General features: G+C 45.3%; 1 protein-coding gene and 1 long non-coding RNA gene across 22 annotated transcripts in view; one reads left to right on the top strand and one right to left on the bottom strand.

Annotated features, from left to right (window-relative positions):
- Positions 1-24,270, bottom strand: part of MSI2 (musashi RNA binding protein 2) — a 391,805-nt gene that overhangs the window by 271,461 nt on the left and 96,074 nt on the right. The gene's annotated exons all lie outside the window — the stretch shown is intronic.
- LOC144286295 (uncharacterized) lies at positions 2,468-22,774 on the top strand. 2 transcript variants are annotated; one of them, XR_013354344.1, is made up of 3 exons: positions 2,468-3,299; positions 17,068-17,171; positions 22,022-22,774. It is a non-coding gene; the product is annotated as an uncharacterized LOC144286295 (long non-coding RNA). The 2 variants fall into 2 exon arrangements; XR_013354345.1 differs by lacking the exon at positions 2,468-3,299 and adding an exon at positions 13,642-13,796.

Here is a 24,270-nt window from a genome sequence, read left to right on the forward strand (position 1 = left end):
AAGTAGGAAGAAGAGCAACCTAAGAAGTTCAATCCCAATCATATATACTAGGTGATCCTGACCGAGCTTCTCCAAACTTGGGTTTCTCCTTCTACAAAATGAGATTAAAAGAGTTACACATGAAACGTGCTTAGCATGGGGTGGAATGACAGGCACATAAAAGTGCTTCTCCGCAGTTCCACTACCTTCCCTTCCCAAGTGATTTCGTCCCTGTTCCGCTGTGAATGGGGATCAAACCTTCCCTGCCTGCCCCACAGACTAAACAACAGAAAAAAAGCACTTGGAAAAGGCACAGAGCAAACTCTGTAAATTTAATGACTAATTATGATTCTACTTCTCTCAGATTTCTCAGACACCACTTCGAAATCAGCCCACATCCAGTGGCAGCACTGGACAACCATGGTATTCCAAAGGCACCTCTGGCAACAAAGGGTGCTATCTCAGCACCAAGCCATGTCTTTATTTGCCTTACCCTAGGCAGCCCCTTACCCTATGAAGAGTAACAGACTGTTTTACATAGGAAGGTCATTCTCCATAAGAGATAAAACTGTCTATGCCTCGGAGGTAATATTTCTCTGCTACACCAATATCCTAGTAGGTCTGTGCTCTCCTCATGCCAGGAACATATTTCTATAAATCCTCACATAAAAGAAAACTTTATTTTCCAGAGGGACAAACTAGGTGGGGGAAGGAAACAACATTCATAGCAAAAACATTCACCAATCAAACAGAATGCTTGCCTGCCAGGAACTTTACTAAATGTGTAGTGTTACAGATGTTTTATGGTCATGATGTCTGTTCTATTTAAAATACTTGCACTAAGCCAACCAAACAATAGAAAAGAGAAAAAGAAAAGACACGTCCCCCAACGTGCCCAACCCAGCTAACTGGTCTGGGCTGGATGTTTATTGAGGCAAAGAGGTGACTGGGGACCTGTAACTGTCAGCCAAAACGTGGAGGGCTCATTTCATAGTTCACTCTGGAGGGCTGTCAAATCAGCCACACGGCCCAGCAAATGGCGCACGGTCTCTCAGAAGGGCACTTCATCCTGGAAGACCAGGGTCTTCTATGGGAAAATTGCTCTGCACCTGGCAAGCGCTTAATAAAATCTAGTTCCCTTCCCTCAAGGAAAAACAATCTGCCCAGTTAAACCTCATTTGTCCAACAACATTCATTCCCTCTACAAACATTTGTTCAGTGCCCGCTATGCATAAAGGTATTGAGCTAGGGCTTCACAACCAATCCACTGCAGTCAGGATGCCCCCCCACCCCTCAAAATGGAAGCCTCCTAATGGAGGGCTGTGGTCAATCAAACCCCCAAGAATGGAAGCGTCATAAATTCAAGGACTTTTGTCTGTTTTGTTCACCAGTGTATACCAAGCACCCAGGAGAATGCCTGGCATACAGTAGGCACATAATATATATGGGCTGAACAAATGAGTGAATTAGTACTTCCTGCCATGAATCACCCAGTCTGTGGATGATTCCAGGCCCTTGAGCACCCATCTCGTCTCCTTTCTCTCCCTTTGGGTAATTCTGAGAACTCCTTACTGCTGGCACAATAAGACGAAAGGCTTCATTCCTGAGAACAGCTGGCCAAAGTTCTATCTAGGAGCCACAGAGAACACAGACTGCTACACCAGACGATCCCGCCAGGCGGAGGCACACATACCGTCTCCTACGATTCAGACACACACAGCTGGTGATTTGTTAGAGGGATCTTTATATATAAAAAGGACAACTGGGGATCCCTGGGTGGCGCAGCAGTTTGGCGCCTGCCTTTGGCCCAGGGCGCGATCCTGGAGACCCAGGATCGAGTCCCACGTCGGGCTCCCTGTGCATGGAGCCTGCTTCTCCCTCTGCCTATGTCTCTGCCTCTCTCTCTCTCTCTGTGACTATCATAAATAAATAAAAATTTAAAAAAAAAAAAAAAGGACAACTGATGACTCTGGATATGAAACCATTTAAAAAGTCACGTGAAATGGGGAAGGGCATGAAATACCCGGCAATCACAGACTCGGTGACCACTCCCCAGATCTGTATCACCAGCTCCTGATTAATTACATTTGACCTCAGACATTCATGACCACCTAGTCCCCACCAGGCTGTAGGAGCCCAAACAATTTAGTTCTTAGAGCTCTCACAGGGGTCTGACAAAGACACGCAGTGGCATGAGCATGCAAAAAAAGACAGGGATCCATGATAAGCTCTGTCAGGAGAGTCAGAGAAGACTTCAAAGAGGAGATGCCAACTAAACTAGGGTTTTAAAGGATGAGCAGGAGTTTTCCAGGAAGATAAGAAGAACAAGTAGAGTCACAGCAGCATGAAATATCACTGTTTTAGGCACCAAAACATTCAGCAGTATCACAAATCAAGAGGAAAGGAGAAACTGCTGGGAGATAAGGACTGATGCAAGGGTTAGATCACAAAGGGTCTTGCAGACCATAACCAAGAAGACTAACCTTCATCCTCTAAACAAGGGGCCAACAATTTCAAGCAGAGGAATAACACGGCCAGCTCTGTATTTTAGAGAAGTCATTCCATAGAGGACAGACTGGAGAACTTGCACACACAGACTGTAAGGTCGGTTAGAAGCTTATCATAACAGCTCAAGATGAAGGGACCTTCAACTAAAGCAAGGATCTTTTGCATAACAAAGCAGGAAGAGATTTAAGAGAGAGAGTAGGAGACAAAATTATCAGCCCTGGGTAAATGGCCAGATGCAGAGATGAGGGAGAAGAAGTCACCAACTGCGATAAGGAATTGCAGAAGATGGAAGTTTGCAGAAGAACGATAAATGTGTTCCGTTTCTGTACATTAAATTGGCAGTGTCCAGAAGATAATCTGTGTATCTCTTCTGGAGCTCAGAAAAAGGATCAGGACAGATGACCCAGAGTGAATTCACTAGGAGGAATCCCAACATCTTTTGGAAACCCAAAGGCATAGCCAGAGAATCAGTAGAGAAGCAAGAGAAAATTATCTCGCCAACTATCCCAAATGGCCCCTTAGTCTATGCCCCTTTCCTTGAACATGAATGAGCTTGTGACTGCTTCAACCAGTTGACTACAGCAGAAGAGATGGTGTGTGACTTCCAGGGCTGGATCATAAAAGGTGCTGTAGCTTCTAGCTTCTTCGCTGGAACATGCATCCTTGCGGACCTGAGCCATGGAATAAGATGTCCAACTACCCCAAAGCTGCCATGTTGGAAGGAAGCCCAGCCACACAGACCACATGTTGGACCTCCATTCTCTGAGCCATCCCTGTCCAGGCACCAGGCATATGAGTGAATAAGCCTTCAGGTAATTCTGGCCCCTTGCCACCAGATTATCATCAACATTTTAAGTCTTTCTGGCTGAGGTCCTAAACACAGCAAAGCAGAAACCAACTATCCTATTGAGCTCTGTCTAAATTCCTGACCCAGTAATTCCCTGAGAATAAAGTAATTGCTTTAGGCTGCTAATTTCAGGGGTCATGACTATTACACCAAAGCTAGGGTATTTCAAATGGAAAGGAATGGTCAGCAGTGTCCAACAACATAAAAATGTTTATTTAGAAAGGTAAGGAGGCATCAGTTCTCAGTTTCAGTGGATCCAGACCTCAGGCACATACTGTCTATGACCAATCTCAGTATATGCAGGGCCAGCAGTATGTGTAGCTCAACAGCAAACTCCAAGCTGCCACATGAGCTACTCCCACACGAGCCCAAAGGGTATGCCGAGGCCTGGAGTGACTTGGCAGTCTGTGGTTAGTTGCAAGTGTTGATTTGGGGGAAAACCTTACTGTTGATGGCAACTGGCAATGAGGATTTACCCTTGAACAGGACAACTGCCCCAAGGTACACTGCCATACATTTGTTACGGTCAACTCTGCCTTTAGAAAGGTAGAAGTCTAACAAAGTTAGGGTTTTGGGTTTTTTTTTTGTTTTTGTTTTTGTTTTTTTTGGTAGAGAGAAATGGTTTTTATATTTGTTATCACTGTAAATATCAATAGTGCCAAGAGGCCATCTTAAAACAGTAATTTGTTTTAACAGCCCTTTCTTGCCCTTGACCAAAGGCCATCTTGTCTCCCTGTGAAAAATCTGGATTTAGTACTCAGAATATATCTGAAACTATAATCATTTTGCACATTTGTTCTCCAGGCAGCTCTGCAGCTCAGGAGAGCTCACATCCTGTTCAGCGGGCAAGTCTAGAGACCCAGGGACAAGTCAAATCATTGTTGGAAAATATGGCATTGCTCTCCCTGGCCACAAATCTTGCCCCTCCCGCCAAAGGCCAGTTTGGTCTTCCACTCTATTCCAGCTGCTCCTCAACCCTGGCTCCCCCAAATATTCTGTGTTCCAGAGATGATCTACATCAAAGGAATGTGTTAAAAACACAGGGAATAAGGGCAGCCCAGGTGGCTCAGCGGTTTAGCGCTACCTTCAGCCCAGGGCCTAATCCTGGAGACCCAGGATCGAGTCCCAAGTCAGCTTCCCTGCATGGAGTCTGCTTCTCCCTCTGCCTGTGTCTCTGCACCACCCCCCACCCCCCGTCTCTCATGAATAAATAAATAAAATATTAAAAAAACAAAAACAAAAACAAAAAACACAGGGAATGAGCCACCTGAGACCCTGCAGAAGACTCGGTCTGCACAAAGAGAGACCCAGAAACAAAATAAGAGTCAGTTGTACAATTAACCCAGAGGAAAGATCTGATCTTATCAGACCTTTCCTTTGGCAAAATCTCATCATAGGAGATTTGCCTTAGTTTTAACTATCCCTTCATCAACACAATTTCTGAGCAGCTACTTGGAATGAAACCTTCTGGAAAGAGAAACGAAAAGAACTGGAACTACTAGCCTGGGTGGGCTGATAGTTTCATCAAGGAGACAGGACATCTGTAGACACACTGCAAATCATCAGCCCAGGCTTCAAGGATCCATGCAGCTGCTCTGACCAGGGCATGCACATCCAGGTCCTCAGGTCTTCATTTCAGCAGCTCCCTCACCCAGGAACTCCCTTCACATCTCAGCCCAAATGTCTGTGCTCAAAATGTCCCCTTCTCCACCAGGCCCTCCTTAACCAACCTATTTAAAAACTGCAAGCCCTCCAACCTCAAGCACCCCCAGACCTCCTCCCAACTTCTACAGTCTAACACACCTTGGATTTATTTACATTATTTATCATCTGTCTCCCTCCTGCTGGAAAGTAAGCTTCACCAGGCCAGGAATTTTAGTGTGTTTTGCTCACAGACATACTCCCAGTGCCCCAGTCATACATGGCATACATGGTAAGTACTTGCTGAATGAATGAATGGACATTCTACATCCCCCCTCCCTCAGCCTCTATGAGCAATCCTACACCTGCCCAGGATGTCAACTGTTCCTAAGTGGTGCCATTCTATTCCATTCTACTTCCCATTATCACTAGATGTTTACCCATGAGGCTTAAGTTTCTTGTGGGGAGAGGCCATATTTATTTATTGTTTGTATCCCCCCCCCAAAGCATTAATGGTGCTCAAGTAGGTAATCAATTGAATCTAACATAAAAATCAAATTGCGTGGAAAACAAGCAAAGAGCACATAGCTAACGTATATGTACCTGCATACGGTGCTAGAGCCTCTGAAGATACCAAGAGAAGCAAGATAATCCACTGGTGTAAAGTCCAGTGTGAAAGCCACTAGCCACAGGTGGCAATGTAAATTTAAAGTGTCATGGGTACTTGAGTTCCTTGGTTGAATTAGCCTAGCCCCATTTCCAACACTCAGCGACCCCATGCACTGGACAATGCAGAACGTGTATCTCCTTTGTTCTACTAGACAACAGGGACACAGTCCTTGCCCTAAACGTCTATTGCTCTAGTGGAGCACACAGGACAAGAACCAGGAGGATATGCCAACCAGTCATAAGGGAACCGAAGAGGGCTACAAGGTTGACAGGGGAAAGGGGTCACTCACTGCCTGTGGGAAAAGGCTTCAAGGCAGGGATAGAGATATAGGAGAGGATCTCTAAAAACAAGTTGGGTTTTCTGTGCAAAAAAGGGGGAGGTTATTCTGGAAGCCTGGAGAGTGAGGATCCACAGGCAGAGAGGGGCTCTGGGGTATGATGCCTAGAGCACAGGTGTGTGGGGGACCTGTGAGACATTAGGCTGGAAGGGTCCAGGTGAGGCTGGGATTCCAGGTAGATGACTGGGCTAGACCCCGTGGGCAGTCAGAAGCCTGGTAGAGGTCTCTACCTCCTAGAGAGGTAGAGTAGTAGTACGGAGTAGGGGTAAGTCAGAAAGGGACCAGCAGAGATGAAGCCACAGCAAAACCAGTTGAGAGGCTCCAATGGAAGTTGGCAGCAGAGACAGAAACAAAGGGACAGAGGCATGACAGCAGCACGTACATGGCTAGGCAATTAATGACCCTCGGGGGTGACAAAATGTTCTAATTCAAAGGATCCAGGGTGCTCGCAAAAACAGGATCCCCCTTAGACTGTAAACAGCTAGTAGGCAAGACCCATGTTCACTTGGGGTCTATGAGTGGGGGGCTCACAGACGACCCTCTAGGGCCACCAGGCCTTGCCTCCATCGAGCTGATCCTGCGTCGGTCGGCCTGGCGGATATCTGCATGCACCAAAGCTTGCTCCCATTTCTCTGTCACTGCTCTGAGGCCAGAAAATGGGGGTCTTCCCGGTTCCTACCCTGCCGGTGGCACTGGCAAGCAACCACTCCCCACCAAAATTCAATTCTGGCCTCAGAAGCAGCCGCTTTCAAAGCAAAGGGTATGTGCTCTGTTCAAGTCCAGCAGGCCAGCTTTCCTGGTCCCTCCTGGGCCACCCACTGCGGGTTAAAGACTTATTTATGCACACTCTGGGGGCTCAGCATGGAACGGTTCCAGACACAGAACGAGGTCTTAACCAGGTGATTAGAATGCAGGGCACAACTTGGTTAATGCTATTGTAGGACTCCACAAAGACTCGGATGCGTTTCGGCAAACAGCTAATAATAAAAGCAGGAGGAGGGGAGAGGTGGAAAAAGTCAACCTGGCATTTTTACAGAGGATCATCCTCCTCTCCACCCCCCGCCACAGGCACCTTTGTGACAACTTGCCTCTATCTCCAATTAGCCTATTTTCAGCAGCCAATATCCAATATGCTAGGCCTGCTATTCAAGAGCCTTTTATCTAGCATGCACATACTTTACAGAAGAGAAAAAGGAAAGGATTTCTAACGTGGCCAGGCCAAAAAAAAGAAACTAAGAGGATTGGGGGGTGCTGTATTCAAGAACAAAGAAAATTCTGGAAACCTCCTGAAAGAACCCTGCCTGCCTCTTCCTATTAAGCAATCAAGAGCTGACAGAGTGCTGGACATATAGCCGCTGAGGAGCATGGGAAGCCGAGGGCCACACAGGGGGCCACGCTCCTCTTCCCACAGCATCCAGCCCTCCCCTTATCGCCAGCCTGCAGGACAGAGCAGGGCCTCTGCCTGTGTACAGCGGAGACTGTGCGGAAAAGTCAAAGAAGGCAGAAACCAATCCGAGAAATAACTTCCTGACAGGCCGACAGCTGACATTCTGAAGTGAACACAGGACGTGCCAAGAAATCATCAGGCCTGGCTTTTCTCTCCCTGATAGATGACAAAGCAAAAAAAAAAAAAAAAAAGAAGAAGAAGAAGAAGAAGAGGAGGAGGAGGAGGAGGAGGAGGAGGAGAAGAAGAAAGAAGAAAGAAGAAGAAAGAAGAAAGAAGAAGAAGCAGCAGCAGCAGCAGCGGCGGCGGCAGCGGCAGAGGAGGAAGAGGAAGAGGAGGAGAAAAAAGAAGAAAGAAAATGAAGAAACAACCACAGCCACACAACATCTCATAAATCACGACTTTTATTGAATGCTTCACCACATAATAGTAAGAGTCAAATTGAATAAAGACACCCTTCTGTAAAGTAACAGCTGAGACTTGCCATCTCCCCCAGCCCACGGCAGGCGGGAGGGAGGACCGAACTCTGAGACAGAGAAGGGTTTGGGGAAAAACAAGGTCAGCAGTAGAGACAGGCAGTGTTTTTCCTACTGGATTCTCAAACCATGAGCACTAGAAGTCAGGAGAAGTGAGGTGACCCCGGAGCAAAGGTGCATAGGCGAAATGTGTGGGCTAGGGCGGCAGCGTTTTGTTCAGAAGGGTGTGGGGGTGGCTATGGCTGTAGAGAGGGATCAGGAGTGAAGGAACCACTCTGGACAGGTCTGCAGAAAACATGAGAAGGGTTAACCGCAAGATGAAGAGTTGGGGGCCGAATTCCACTGGGGGAAAGTCAGACTGTGGGCTGGCAGTTCATCACGGGGACCTTCAACCCGTCAAAGAAGCCCAGCCACCCTCACAGGTAACATGGCAGGCCCAAGGGGTGACAGAAACGCAGTTTCCTTTCATTTTACATTCCCCCTTGCTCCAGGTCCACAGCATAGTCAGGGACAGGGGTGTTCAGTGTGCAGTATGGCCTTCCTTTCTCGAGAAAGGCTGGCTCACTCTGGAACCTTCTCTCCCAAGTGACCCGCTCTCAGAGCTTGACACGCCGATGCCCCACGCCCAACAAGCTAGGTAAAAACTAAGAAAGGAAGTAAGTAAAGTATTGCTTGAAAACCTCAGTCTGTGGGGCAGGATTGGTGATAAGACAAGAGCTCTTTATGGAGAGCGACACTCTTCCTCTGCCCTACCCATCTAAACAAATTAGCTCTGTGGGTTTTTTTTTAAGTGATGGAGAACAGGAAAAGAAACAATGCATTTCTTTCCAAATTCTGCCCTTTGCAGAAGCCAGAGAACTAGATTTGTGGTTGGTAAGGGGACTACTTTCAAGTCCTGCCAAGATGAAGAGCCTAATGCCTGAGCACAGTAGGCCTTCCACAAGCACGGGCTGGACTCAACTGCACAGAAGCCGTGTTCACCTGGCCACCGTCCCAGAGTCCCTACTCAATTCCAACTCAGGAGCCAGCCCCAGTGATGCAACAGCAGAGGGTGATGTAACAGACCAAGAGCATTTCTAAGCAAATGCCATGGAGTACAGGACTCCCCAATTCAAGTCAAAGTTAAAAGACTGTCAGACTAATTCCTTCCTCTGTGACTCTATCCCAAGCATATTCAGAAAGGCACTTATCGGTCAAGATGGTACCTAGAATGACCACATGCTTCCCCCTCCCTCAGGCGAGGGGAAGAGGAGTTGAGGGGAAAGCAGTGTCTCATTCACATGTAGGTTTTAGCAGCAAACGTGTCATAAGGCCAAAGGCAGAAAGGTTTGACTGCGGAAAGCAAATGAGAGACCACATTTGCCCAAAAGGTTAGGACGTGATTTCTAAAATATTAATGCTTAATCAATCAACTGCTCATAAACAGACCACTCTTCGAGGGCATTAGGAAGACAAAGAGGGGCCACAGAGTTCTGATTTCTGCCATCTAAGCGTAAGTGGAACGAAAAAATCACAAACTAAAAACTAGACCGCAGGTGAATTCACCTGATGGAGGTTTCTCCAACTTCAGAACACAGGGTCACAGAGAGGTCGAGATTGCACACACCCCGTTCTTGACGCATCTGTGCCTTTCAGTGACTCCCTACCTTGGGGAAGGGATCGGAGTGCTGGCTGGTGGAAAAAGTTATTATTTTGTGGTTGTGTGCTACTGAAGAAGCCAACTCATGGTTTCAGAACACTCTTGTTGCACTGAACTGAAGCAGCAGTAAAGCCTTACTGAAAAACAAGTCTACGTGGGCTCTTGCATGACCCAGAGGAGACAGTAATGAATTAGAGCCAGGCCTGGATTTGGCTCCCAGCTCCATCGTCTGCTGGCTGTTTGACCCTGAGTCTGACCCTCTATGTCTTTCAACCTTAGTTTTCCCCATCTATGAAATGGGATAACATTCCTGATACTAGCAGCATTACACTGTGAGGATCCAATCAGATTATATGCAAAAGTGCTCTGTACACCTGAAAACGCAGTGGAGGTATCAGTCCATGGACTCACCAAGCAACTCACCCAGCACTTGCACAAGCATGTGCAATTTCTCTATCTCAGACAGCCTATAACAGGGCCCCAAGAGGAAAATGGGAGTAAGAACTCTAATCCCACATTGGCATCAATGGCTGATCACCAAAAAGAGAAATCTCCACTCAAGAAGATAAGAGGAGGGCAGCCCAGGTGGCTCAGTGGTTTAGCACCGCCTTCAGCCCAGGGTGTGGTCCTGGAGACCAGGGATCGAGTCCCACATCAGGCTCTCTGCCTGGAGCCTGCTTCTCCCTCTGCCTGTGTCTGTGATTCTCTCTTTCTCTCTGTGTTCCTCATGAATAAATAAATAGAATCTTAAAAAAAAAAAAAAAAAAAAGAAGAAGAAGAAGAAGATAAGAGGAACCACGTATCATCTAATTAAAGCAGGCAGGTGAGTGCAAATTCCAAGCAGGACAGCCTGGTTCAGCTTCTCGCTCTCGGGCGGCCAGGGCCAGAATCAGCAAATGGGGCTTGGTGTGCCTTCGCAGTGGAGACAGATGCCCAAAAGCTGTAAGGGCCACTCATTTGAAAGGGAGTAGGCAGGAGGAAGGGGAGCTGGCAACCTCACCTCTCAATTCATCCTCTATTTGTTCCCTATACCAGCTGCTGGATGCCGGGGCCTCCAAACACACTTGCTCGGAATAGCCTCAGTACCTTTATTCCCTCTCGGTGTGCCTCAAGTACACTGCCTTCCATCCTCATGGAAGTCCTATGTTAGGAGGATGGGATAATGGGACACTGTCATTCCTTCATCATCATCAGTATGATCAGCTAATCATTGTGTGCCAGGCACTGCTGTAAGAACCTGACACATTGTGGCTTTTTTTTTTTTTAAAAGATTTTATTTAGGGCAGCCCCGGTGGTTCAGCAGTTTAGCACCCCCTTCAGCCCGGGGCGTAATCTTGGAAACCCGGGATCGAGTCCCGCATTGAGCTTCCTGCATGGAGCCTGCTTCTTCCTCTGCCTGTGTCTCTGCCTCTCTATGTCTCTGTCATGAATAAATAAATAAAATCTTAAAAAAAAAAAGATTTTTTAAAAAATTTATTCATGAGACGGGGGGCGGGGGGCAGAGACACAGGTAGAGGAAGAAGCAGCTTCCATGCAGGGAGCCTGATGTGGGGCTTGATCCCGGGTTTCCAGGATCACGCCCCGGGCTGAAGGGGGTGCTAAACCACTGAGCCACCCAAGCTGCCCACACTGTGGCATATTTAACTCCCAGCACAACTCAACAAGGTGGGAACCATCTCAATCTCCCTTGTACGGATAAAAGAAACTGAGACACAATGTCAAGGATACAACATAGCCCAAGCAATGTGTTTCCAAAGTCTACACGTCTCTTGAACACAGTTGGTGATGTGTTCCATCTTCTCTGCCAAGAACGTAATGACTAGGTATCGTTTTTTTATCAAGCACACAGCAAATTCTGGAGGAAGAGGAAGGATGGGAGAGGAATGAGATGAAGGATGCAACAAAGAGGAAGAAGAGTAGAAGAGAAAGGGAAGGAGTCAAGAGAAGAGCTGTCATGTCCAGGCTGTGGGTTCTGGAGTGAAGAATCTAAGCTGTTTCTGTTCAGACGATGCCAAGAGGAGTAAAGAATACCAGTGCTCCTCCCTCCCCATTTTACAGCTGAGGGCATTGAGGGTTCCAGATGTTAATCACTTGCCCAAAAACAGACACCTAACCGGAGCTGAAAACCACCCAGCCCGGTCTGAAAACAGTACTGACATGTATTCTCCACAACTGCAAGCTGCTCACATATGGATGAGTGCAGCACAGAACACCTTTAACACCAAGCCATCCATCCTTAGAATATACAAAGCCCAGGATGTGAGAAATGCAAAGAGAAAACTGCAGACAACAGGTGCTCAAGGTGACATTTCTGATGAGGAGACGCCTGTCCAGAAGATGTCATTCATGGTCAGCAGACGCTTCCTCTGCTACCCAAAGAAAGGTCACCTGAAAAGGGCCTACCCATCTGCACAGAAAAGTAAACTCCTTTGGAGACAGGATCATATCTTTCATATGTTTCCCCTCCCCTGCTCCTCGCTCTACACCACCAAGCAGAACGTTCAGAGTTGCTGACCCGCCTGACCAGTGCAGGGCCTGAGAAGGTTGATGACCACCTGTTGCTAGGAACTTAAGTTCACTGATGCTTATACTGCATCTCATTACTCTCTGGATTTTGACCCTCCACCCATTACTCCCTTCCTTCCTCTCCCATAAGTCTCATTCGTCAATGTAATCATGCTGGATGTTCCTGAACAAACCTCACAGTAAGCCAGCCAAACCTAAAGTCAGGGCTGTAAACACTAGGCACTCAGCTGCCACACCAGAAGCAGACAATGGCCAAGGATAGCAAAGAATGATGCTCTATCTCTATGGGGAATTCCAGGAGTGACATGATGTCCCAGCAGAGATACTGAAGATGGGAACCTAGAGATGTGTGTTCCAATCGCGTGCAGGACCTGTGTTCTGCTTGCCCTCTTGCCTAAAGCACTTTCCAAATGTCAACTGTCCACAGAGTAAATGTTAAGTGGTTTCCTTGATAGATTAGAGATAAATATCTTCCTAAATTTTGGATTTTGAGAGGGAATGCAGGGTTTCCTCCAGGATGAGAAATCACACCAGAAAAGGGTCAGGAAAAAAAAAAAAAAAAAAACTTAGTAAGCTAAAGGTTTAGTGACAGATATCTGGTTACAAGTTCAAGGGCTGGATCTGGGCCTGAATTTATTGTCAGTCAGGTCAAATCCTAGATTACCATGCATCATTTATGCCCTCTGTTGCAAAAATGCAACTGAACTTCAAATGACTTTTTTTTTTTAAGATTTTTAAATTTATTCATGAGAGACACAGGCAGAGGGAGAAGCAGCTCCATGCAGGGAGCCTGATGGGGGACTCAATCCCGGGTCTCCAGGATCAGGCCCTGGGCTGAAGGTGGCACTAAATCGCTGAGCCACCCAGGCATCCCTCAAATGATATATCCTAAAACAAGGTTAGGTAGTACTGCCATCCCATGATAATATTTCTGTATATAGCTGCTCCTTTTTAAAAATTTCTTTTATATTTTGTACAACCCTCCAGTTTTTGGGTTTTGCTACTCTGCTAGTCTACCTTCCATAACTGTAACACAGAACTCAAGCATATCTGATCTATTCACAGAACTGATGAATCCTCATGGGAAATCAGTGTCCCTCATCCATTTCAGCATCCTCCCACAGCTTCCTGCTACACAGGAATGGGAAAAGTGAGGAGCATTTCAGACTCCCTTGCAGCTAGCTGGAAAAGGGGAAGTGTAGATTCTGTGCCTTCAGCTGTTTACTCTGGCAGCCGGGCCAGGGGGGCATATGGCTCTTCTGTGGCAACATCCTGTGTCTTAGCTGACTCCTCACAGAGAATCTATTTTGCTGGAGAAGATAAAGGCAAAGCAGCAGCAGCTGAGGTGCTTTCAACGAGGGCAGCGCAGGCACCGTTCTGAACCACGAAGCTTCCCAAGTGGCTTTCAGGTGACAAAAGAGGCAACAGTTCCACAAAGACCCTGATCTGCTGCGAGGCTCCAAGAGTTGTTTCCCAAAAACACAACCTAGAGGTTTTTCTCAATTGCCTGATGATTTCTGCAAGCATTTTAGTGCCCTCCAACAAATTCCTTTCTGCTTAACCTAGAAAGGAGTGGATTTAGCTCTCTGCATCTGAAACCAGACTAAACTTGGCCTTTGTTCTTCTTTTTAAAAGTAAATCAACATCTTCATTTTAAAAGAAGAAAGGCACAAACCAGAACCCTGGAATTTCAGTTATGTTTCTAACTGGCTGGATGATCTGAGACAAGGTACTTATTAATGTTTACTGGGCCCCAGTTTTTTCATCCAGAAAATGAAATGGTGAAACCAAATGGTCTCCAAGGTCCCTAACATCCTAACTTTGAAGAATTCTAAATTCAGATGCCCTTTACTTCCCTAATCTGAATTTATTTTTGCAATCAGTAAGATCAGTACCCCTTCGTAGGGGAAAAAAAAAAAATGTTCTCACTCTGAAGAGAGTGATGGCTTTCCAATCCTACTCTGGGACACCAGGAGTCTGAGTCAAGAAACTCTGCATTCACCTGGAGCTGAACGTTTCCTTTGAAGAATAGTCCACAGTGGTAGGGGCGGATGAGAGGGTAGAGGCGATGAATAATATTCCTTTATAGTTTCTTCTGGAAAGGGAAGCGGTAGTATTGGTTTCTATATTGTTTATATTTTTCAAAGCAGAAAGTACCCATTGATTATTTGTATAATTAAATAAATAGAAAACAGGCAAAGCTTGCTTTCAAATTTGTTTCTCTGTATGTACTATTCCCATCCCCCACCCCAAAAAGAAGAAACAGATCTGTACATTGACCATGATTATCTCTGTGCAGTGAGATTTCAGGGACGTTTATTTTCATTTATATGCTTTGGGGCATTTTCCAAATTAACCATGTTTATTAACCTGGTGAGTTAAAAGGACAGTGAGGAGCCAGCCCCCTCACGTCTATGCAGGTGACTTTGCTGAAACGGTTACACCCAAAGTTCTGATTCAGAGGAAAGCTATTTCCATCCTCAAGCATGGATAAATGTTAACCAAGACAGACAGACAGGTGGGCTGGTCAGCCTATTGAAGATAAGCAGATAGGTAAACAAATAAACTCTAAACTGAAAGCTGTGCCAAAAACTGCACTGAAGAAGGGAGAAGTTTAAAGAATAAATATAGTGTAAGTTGAGCAGAGAAACACCGAAGATTTTGAAAATCTTTTCAAAATTAAGCCTTACCAGGCAGCAGAAATAAAGATGTTTACCATACACACATATTGATTTTTATAAAAACTAGTTAATTTTTTAAAAATAAGTTAAGCTCTCAGGCTTCTGGCAAGGTTATAAAGTAATACCATCATCCTTATAGAGTCAATTAAGATAAAAATATATTTTATAAGGAGATTATAAATATGCAATTATATATAATACATTATGCATATTTTTAAATATACATTATGTATATTTCAATACATTATACATATTTTTTTCGAGATATATATATCTTGAAAGTATCTATAGCCTTTAACCCAGAAATTCCACTTCTAGGTATGTGATGTAAAAAGGCAATCAGAGATGTTGATAAGAGGTCATGCACAAGCATGTTCACCAAAGTTATTTGTAATTTTAAGAAACCATTAACAAGCTATTCAACAATAGGTTTTGGTTAAATAAAGCTGTAAGTCACCAATACAATGTAGACAATAAAAATTATGCCATAAAAAATAGTGAATTATAAGGGGGAAATATTCATAGCATAGATATAAAATGAGGTTAGTGAATAATGTGTTTATTTTTTGTCACAATTTTTGCCATGAATAAAGGATGAAAGAAAATGTACCAAAATGTTAACAGTGGTCATCTCTAAATGGTAAATAGCAGAGTTAGGGAGATTTTTACTTAATTCTTGTGGTTTTCCAAAATTTCCCCAAGTGTTTATATTTGGGAGAAGTAGAGCAGAAGCTGTAATAAATGTTCTAAATAAACAAACTGCCCAGGTCTCTCCTTTCTATAAACACTCAAGTTGAAGTCAAAAGCGTTTTCTTATCACAGACCAATCTTGTAATTTTACCCCATCAACTGTCTGAATGGAACAAACATTACTCATTTGCCATGTTTGTGGCTGGGGTAGTGCTTTACGCTGTTTTTAAATTAATTAATTTGAGTCACAAGCATTTGAAATGAGACTATTTTATGGGGCTGAAATTTACATTTATCTCCCTTTTTAAAGCCCATTTAGCAAATTAACAAGAAAACAGCAACACTCAGGGAAGTTATGGCACCCACCCGCATATGTCATATACAAAATAGCAACTCCAGGATTCTCAAGAGGGTCAAAGGAGATTGTCTTATAAAGAACTCTGGAAAGAAAATAAAATGCTATATAAGTAGTAGTAAAATACTATCACTATCCTTAAAGTCCCCCTATTTTGTGACTTTGACACAGAGTTTCTTTACTCTTTTTTTTTTTTTTTTTAAGATTTTATTTATTCATGAGAGAGGCAGAGACATAGACGGAGGGAGAAGTGGGCTCCCTGCAGGAAACCCAATGTGGGACTCAATCCCAGGGCCCCAGGATTATGACCTGAGCCAAAGGTAGACGCTCAACCCCTGGAGCCTCCTAGGTGTCCCAGGGCTTCTTAATAAAGTCCTGTCTGAGCACCAAGGGAAAACCCCATGATTGGGGCATTAGGCATTACTCTGGGTAAATGCCCGTCACATTCCCCATGTGATTCATGACCCCAGATAGGTCAGAAATACAGCTCACACAAGGAAAACCGATGCAGCTGCTGGTGAGTTTTATCTATAATCAAGGCAGGTCCAGCACAGTCTCTCTACTTAAAAGAAAAACTAAACGAAACATCCTGTGGTCCATTGGCCATCCATGAATATCCCAAAGGCCTCATTGCAGAGCAGTTTGTCTTAAGGCTAAATTCCAATGACACCTACTCCAGGACCTTGGTCTCTCTGGGCAGAAAGGACTAGCAAAGAGCAACAGTGGAGGCAGGTGGAAGGAACATTAGCCTCGGGTCAAATACTGTAAAAGGGGCCCTACCTCGTACCGTGGGTTCCATTTTATTACAAAACAGAATGGCATTTCTCTCATTTGGAAAGATGGACATAATCCACCTCCTTCGTGATTCAAACTGTCCTCTCCCACAATCTGTCTGAATTTGTGAAGTCTAAATGTTTAAGGTATTTCAATTACAAATGAAAACAGCAGCCACCATAACAAGACCTTGGGCGCCAGGCAGGCCCAAGCAGGAATGGCACACAAATTCCCCTTCTTTGAGGGCAGCTTTCACAGCTACCCAAACCCATGGCTTGAAATTAACTCGCTCAGTTAATAATTCAAACCCATTGGCTGGGCAAGTTTTAACGTTTCAATGTTGGGTTTACAATTAACCAGGAACAGTGTTTTAAGGTGTTTGATTTTTAATTAGTCTATTGATTTACCAGTCTGGTTAAGTATACGTTATTCCCGTGCCCTTTATTCTGTCTTCTGGTTACCCTGTAGTGGTTACTCTGCCTCTTTTCTCTTGTGAACAGCTCCAGACTACAGGCCCTCCCTCTCCAGGAGCACAGGAGACGATATGAAGAACAGAAGGCACAAAGCCTGAACACCTGGAATGTTTGGCTTTGGGCAAACTCAGGTAACCTGCCTGTGCCTCTCTTTCTTCATCTATAAAATGGGATGGTAGCATCTACCAACAGGAAGAGTGTGACCATGAGAGGATACAGAAACCCCTCAGATCAGCGCGTGACACAGAGTAAGCACCCGGGGAGCCCTGGTCTCCTCTTTTCCCTTCTTCCATGGTTCAGAAGCCATCTACGTCATTAATCGGAACATTTCTGTATCTCTCTTTGCAAAACCAAGATAGCTGGGAAGATAGTATACCCCATGGAATACTTCCTAAGAACAAAACCAGAATGAATTATTCATCAACAGAAGGGTCCCTCTCACTGACAGATTTAGGTGTGTCCATTAAATAGCATCTGTCCAACCTGCTTTTACTCCCAGGGGAACAGACAGGCTCAGAGACATCAAAGCCTTCTCAAGGTCACACCGCTTGGTGGCGAGACATAAATGGATCTCTGAACACGTGGTCCCCAACCTACAACAAATCACCCCTCTCATTATCCACCGTTCTCATCTGTTTCCCAGATGTAGGTGGACAGGTGAGGTCAGGAGGGAACGCTTGTGTCCAGTGACAGCTGCTGCAATTCTATGACAGAGCCAATAGTGTAACATGTCCTAGGCTCACTTACAGGGACAACTGTGATGTCACGCTCAACAAAATAACTAAAACTGATACAAAGAGCTCCCGGTCATTCCCACCAACAGAAGCCAAAAGTGCCACCATTGATGGACAGATCAAGAGGCCTGAGACCTAGCTCCAGCAGTATTTCCATAAAGATCACTAAGTGATTCTGAGAAGCAGCCTTGGAAATCACTGATAGAAAAAAAAAAAAAAAAATCCCATGGTGAGGCCAATGTGAAACCGTTTCTGCCCTGCAGACTGGTAGGAAAAGACCAATATGCTACAGTGCTTTATATTCCAGTTCCTTCAAACATACTGTTCCTTCTGTCCACCTGCTAACCTCCTATTCATACCTTCGAACACCCAGTAACTCATCTTGAAAGCCTGCCCTGACAATCCCCTCCCTGGCTCATCTCCCAGTACCTGTCATCTGCCCAGTACCTGTGCTACCTACCTCAGTACCTAGTACATAACTTGACTTTTCCACTTGCCAGCCTACATTCTGTGTGGCTCCTGAACTCCGGGGTATCACGACACATTTATACTCTTAGAAAGCAAGGACCACCCAAAAATTTTTGTTTATAGGTCAGTGTTTACTGTATTAGAAATTTAAATGGAGATATTTTTGAACAGGAATATACACGTCCCATCACCCATCAGAACAATGACATCAACATAGGCCATGAGGCCTCTGGAAGATTCCACTGTACATTCATGAAAGGATGAGAGTGAAAAAAGGTAAAACAGAGCCTTGAAGTTATTAGGAAAAAAAATCCTGATACCACAGAATCCTTGAAATGGTCTCAGGGATGCCCAAGTGTCCCTGAATCACAATTTGGGGACTACGGTTCTAGTTCATTCATTTGCGTGTTCATGTTTTCTGTGTTCTAGGAGCAGCTTGAGGGCAGAGTCTGTAGCTTATGTCTCTTCTGTGTTCGCCTCTCCCTCCCAGAACCCTATCAAAGGCCCAGGAACCCCACAAACCCAACTGTGGCTCCCCCCTCATGAGAGGGGAACTTGCTGGACACTCCCTCACCCACCAAGACTCCACATAGCTGGTAGGAGAGGGAGGGGTGACACGAGTAGGGGTGCCTCCAGGCACAGGTCTCTGCTCTGGGGACCCCAGCCCTCTCCCAGAGTGAGGCCTCTCTGCAGATAAGCAAATGGGGAGATGAGCACTCACGGCACTTATTTATAAAAGGCCGTTCCCTGGAGAAAGCAGGGATTTAAAATCTCGTGACTTGCTTTCCACCAATCCTCTTAACAAGCCTCCCGGGAAAGACCCAGGAGCTAGACCCTCAGGTTCTCAGGTTCCTGGAGAGGCATCAGACAGTGCTGAGAAAATGGCTGCTTGGGGGAACAGCGTGTGTGTATGGGGGGGGGGGGGGGACCACAGAAACAAAGGCCCCTCCAAGGCCCAAGACTCCTGGAATTCGCAGCCAGGGGCACACCATCACGGTGGCGGGTCCCCCCTGCCATACACCCAGCTCTGCACCATCCCGTCTTCCTCTTCCAGCCACACCCCCACCTCCACCTACTACACACAGAGTATTTCCCACCAGCTGCCGGTTTCTCTCCTCACAGAACTCGGGGGGGAAAAAAAAATCACGATTCAGGAAAACACACCCACGCATCTTGCTCACCGAGCATGAAGCCATTCCCCATGGCGTGGCTTTGTCTCTGCTCTACAACTGACAGCCAAGAAGGAGGAAATGCCTTTTTGATACCAAAATGCTGCCTCATCCTTACCTTACAACGAGGCCCCCACCTGAGTGCGTGCTTGTGAGTGCGATGCTGCTATATCACTACTTGAATACACGTCCAAGCTTGGAAAACAAGCCAATAGCTCAGAGGATCCAAGGCAAACTCAATCTGACAACCACAATCCTGATGGCTGCCAAGTCTGATTGACTAGTTGGATATATTTAGATATGGGGGAAGTGGGGGATAAAGCAGTGTCGTGCCACTGAACTCAAGAATACTGTGTTGGTAACGACAGACTAGCAAATAAACAGCCGACAGCCATCCAGCTACATCATCTGGCATCCCAGGCACAGAACCCGCGCCTCCCTAAACTACACGAATTTCAAAAGCCGCCCACGCCATTGCAAAAAAAAAAAAAAAAAAAGGAAATTAGAAAGAATTTTACCATTCCCCATAATCATTCTTTAGAAATAAACAAACAAATAAGTAAATAAATCTGCTCCTTTACTCCACGCCCCCCCCCCACCAACACACACACACACACACACACCACACATACCCACTCCCCCTCCTCTGCTGTCTCTTTCTAGGACAAACCAAATATCTTGCAAGAACAAGGCCAAAGTTACTGAGTTAAAAGCCTTGAACCCTGTGCTTCTGCTCTTGCAAAGGTTCTGTTTTAAATCTGGCCCTCTCCACCACTGACTGCTACCTACGTGGGAATAAAAGTTAGAGGTTTCTCTTAATTCTTTCTTTCGAGGGATGGAAACATTAGAGTAGACGGGGTGATTAGGGCTATTAATCACAGACTCCTTCACCAAGTGGTTCACACACCTCACTCCCTTTAGGGAGTCAAGACTCCAGCACAGAGACCAACACTACTAGAGGATGTGGAGCTCAGGCAAATGAATTTACCCCTATTGGCCTCAGTTTCCCAGCAATAAGGTCAGGAAACTAATACCCATCATTGGGAGGGTTCATTCATTCATTGGACAAACATTTACTGAGACTCTACTATGTGCCAGGCAGTAGAGGAGAGATGGCCACAATAGAAAGAGGTAGATAAGATGGCCCAGATGAAGCTCTGGACAACACCAGGCACACGGTAAGCACTCGGTGCATGGGAGCTAACCTGCCACTGTGACACCCTCCACTTTCTCTCACACCATTCCCTCGCTCACACGGCCTTCTTTCAGCTGCTCTAGTACATTGGACTTCTGAGTAGGCTACTCCCCTCTCTACCTGGCTCTTTCTACCCCTTCTGACCTAACTCCATTCATGTGAAGTCACCCCTGGATGCCTCCCTACAGATGCCTTTGTATATGTTCCCAAGTCACTCTCTACTCTTCCTCCATAGCACTGATCACAAGTTGCATTGAAGCATCTATCTGTAAGATTGTTCTAGTGTCTGTCCCCCACAATTTTATGTAGGCTTCATATAGGTGTCTTCCTCCACCGTCAAATTTCCCCTTAGCATCTAGAAAAGTTAAGAGTGGGTACTTAATGCATATCTATTGGTGGAATGAATGAATGAACCACTTAACTGAGAGAAAGAAAGAATGAACCACTGAACGGAGTGGCCTCCCCTCTATCTCTAGAAATACAGTTTCACAGAACTAGTCCCAAGGCAGGTAAAACCATAGCGCCTCAATTTTCTCATCTGCAAAAAGAAGTTCTGGTAAACATTCAAGACCTCCAGATTTTTAAAAAATTAAGTCTCAATACAGGATACATTTCCCTGACCAGGGTTGGATCTTTAGAGACAGCAAATATTTTCTTCTGGAATAAAAATAAGTTGGGTGTCTGCTGTTAACAGACAGGAAGTGCCACGGGTCTTAAAAACAGGTTTTTTTTTTTGTTTTTTTTTTTTGTTTTTGGTAAGGAATAAATAAATTGAGACTTCTGTTTTGGGCAAAATCCTGTGCCATGCAGGATAAAAGCCAGCGCTATACTAAAAAGGAAAAAGAAAAGAAAAGAAAAACAAAAAACAAAAAACAAAAAACCCAGGCATCTCTGAGCAATACATCCGGGTTAGTGGAGCAGAAAGGACACACGGCCCTGAAGAAATCCTAGGGTTCCTGTTTTTAGAACAAGACTCAATCCGAAATAGAGGCTTGAGGATCACAACCAGGAGCCAGAGGCCTTTTGCACTAAATAGTCAAGACCCAATCCTACAGTTATTCCAGGGGCACGACGTGGGGTTTTTTTCCCTGCAGGGGTGAGGGAGGCGATGGTTATTGTATGGGTGGAAAACGGGCTTAAATGCAAGCCCATTAGAGAAGCAGAGCCTTAATTTATCAATTAGACGCCATCTGTGGATTGTGTTCCTTGAAATAATTGTTGAATTTGACAATGCACTGCAGCTTTACAAAGTTTCTGCCATCCTTGATGCCGTTTAATTAAATTTCTGCACTTAACTTTGATTGCGCTGAAAGCGCCGATGCCTTCCACAGATTGAGTTCCCCGGCCACCTGCTGTGAGGGAGCCAAGCGCCTTCCCAGAGAAAGGGAAAAATATGTATTTTCTTTTATTTTCAGCCTCGCCTTTTCTCAGTCTTCACCCAAAGGGAACCAAGCCTGTGGCGGCTACACAAGAGGAAAGTGTGTCCCCAAACCCAGCCGGCAGAGCCTCCAGCCCCCTGCCACCTACGGTGAGGTCTTTCTGCTCTTTTACGGCGTCTCACGGCCACAGTTAACAAAACAGGATCTCAGACACTTACCAAAAGCAGAGACGTGGCTTAAAATAGAACACAATAATTGTCACAGAGAGCAACCAAGAACACACGTTTCAGGTGGAAGCTGCTTCTGTTTCCAAACTCCCCACTCAGGAAGGACAATAGGAGCCTTGCAGGGGCGGACCCCACACTGGGAGGCCTGGGACCTGGTGCCCACATGGGCTTGCTAATCCTGATAGAGGAGCCGGGCAATGCCGCGTTTTCAAAGGACAGCTGGAGGGCAGTTTCTCACCTGCCTGGTTTCAGAGAAACAAGGGCCCCAACCCACCTGGGGCCTCAAACCGGCCTTCACTGATTTCTGTGTGTCTGTTTGTGTGTGGTAAAATATGCATAACATAAAACCACCATTCCTTCCTTCTGTCTCCATGGGTCTGACAACTCTAGCAACCTCACATAAGCAAAATCATACAATATTTCTCTTTTCTGTGCCTGGCTTATTTCCCTTACCATAATGTCCTCAAGGTTTATCCATACCTCCCCGTGTCAGAGTTCCCTTCCTTTTTAAGGCCAAATAATATTCCACTGTCCATGTACATACGTTTTGTTTATCCACTCATGTGTCAACAGACATCTGGGCTGTTTCCACCTTCTGGCTATTGCGAATAATGCTGCTATGAACATTGGTATATAAATATCAATTCAAGTCCTCACGTTCCATTCTTTTGGGTATATAACCAGATGCGGAATTTCTGGATCATATAGTAATGCTAGGTTTCATTTTTTTGAGGCTCTGTCATACTGTTCTTCATCGCGGTTGCACCACTTTAGAATCCCACCAGTAACATGCAGGAGCTCCAAGAGACTTCATTTTTAAATAGAAACTTTACAATTATAGTGCATGCACTTGTGTTGAACATTGCCCTCTCCCCATTTTTTCTTTTAATACAAATACTTTATGAGTGGTATTACATAAAGATGAACACTTTAGTGTGGTTTTCCCCCCACCAAGGAGGAAATATCAGAGGGGTGGCACGTAAAGAAAGAAAAGAATGTGGGAAAGGCAGAGCTAACAGGTGTGAAAAATAAACTTGGCACCTTTTATTTTCCTAGAACCACATGGCTCCTCTAACTCAAACCCTCAAGTTCAAAAGATTTATGGACTACAACTTTAGAACTATAAAATAAAATTCTCAGGAAACACAGTCAATAGATCATTACAACAGCCACTTATGCAAGCCATAAACTTACGGGGCAAACAGAACTGGGTCAGATATTAATTTTCCACAATGGGCAGGGTAAGTAGAGACAAGTTACTTCACCAGGTCCTGTTTCCCATCATCCAGTAAGGATTCATCTCAAGAGAGCCACAGAATCCTTGGTTTAGGAAAGGAAGGCTACAGTTCTCCTGGATTACAAGCAAAGCAAAGACTTCCCATTATAATACCCTATCACACTGCCATACTGAAACAGAAATGGAAATTTACATTTAATTTAAATGTCGGAGTCCAACTCTGCTCTACAAACTGCAATTTCGTTTCCATAACCCTCTGAAAGTCAACCTCATTTTATTCAAAAGGTCTCAGGCCATCATCCACACAGATCTGGGGCCCAGGCAGAGGTAAGGGTTTCCTCAGTTTCAGAAGGGAAGGTCAGGATCACAGGTCACCAAGGGATACCCCTTTTGCTGAACAATTACCCCAACACCAGAGATAAATACGGGCTTTTCTAGGAGAGCTCTGATTTTTTTTTTTTAATTTTTATTTATTTATGATAGTCACAGAGAGAGAGAGAGAGAGAGAGGCAGAGACACAGGCAGAAGGAGAAGCAAGCTCCACGCACCGGGAGCCCGACGTGGGATTTGATCCAGGGTCCCCAGGATCGCGCCCTGGGCCAAAGGCAGGCGCCAAACCGCTGCACCACCCAGGGATCCCGAGAGCTCTGATTTTATATATTTTCAGCAAAGATAATTTGTGGACTATGTATGAAAATAGAATTTCATTTGTTCCACCTTTGTAAGGCTAGCCAAATATACATATAAGGAGACTGACACGAGGAAGGGATATAATGGTAATAAGCCATGTGTCCAGATTTGGGGTTTAGAAAGTTCATGAA

The sequence above is a fragment of the Canis aureus genome, chromosome 16 (genome assembly GCF_053574225.1).
Source record: "Canis aureus isolate CA01 chromosome 16, VMU_Caureus_v.1.0, whole genome shotgun sequence".
In the NCBI taxonomy this organism is placed as follows: domain Eukaryota; kingdom Metazoa; phylum Chordata; class Mammalia; order Carnivora; family Canidae; genus Canis; species Canis aureus.